A 433-nucleotide genomic window follows, 5' to 3' on the forward strand; every position below is an offset into this window, starting at 1 on the left:
TGCGTTCTCGTGAAGTAAGACCCTGAAGAACTGCTCTTTTTTTTACAATTTGTATCTTATAGGTAGTATCATACTATTCTAGGCAACCAAGCTATTTCGTGCAAAATAACGTGCTCAACAAAAGGGCGATTGAAGGCGATATCTTTTCATATTACTTCTGGACCGCTATCTATTTCCTACTGGCCACAAATATTTTGACTTTGGGTGTCAACGGACTCATCTATTGGACAGATGGGAGACTTTCTCGGTTACTCACAGAAAACCAACTTCTACGATCAGACAGTGTCCTTTTCAAACGGGATGGAACCATCGCCATTGGAACTGCCCAAGACCTACCTGTGGACCTGTCTCAAATCAATACCTTCACATATGTTAATCCCAAAGGTCGACGGAACGGAAAGCCATCAGTCGTTCATTTAAGCCGGGAAGGGGT

This window comes from Tigriopus californicus, chromosome 1 (assembly GCF_007210705.1).
Source record: "Tigriopus californicus strain San Diego chromosome 1, Tcal_SD_v2.1, whole genome shotgun sequence".
Classification (NCBI taxonomy): Eukaryota; Metazoa; Arthropoda; class Copepoda; order Harpacticoida; family Harpacticidae; genus Tigriopus; species Tigriopus californicus.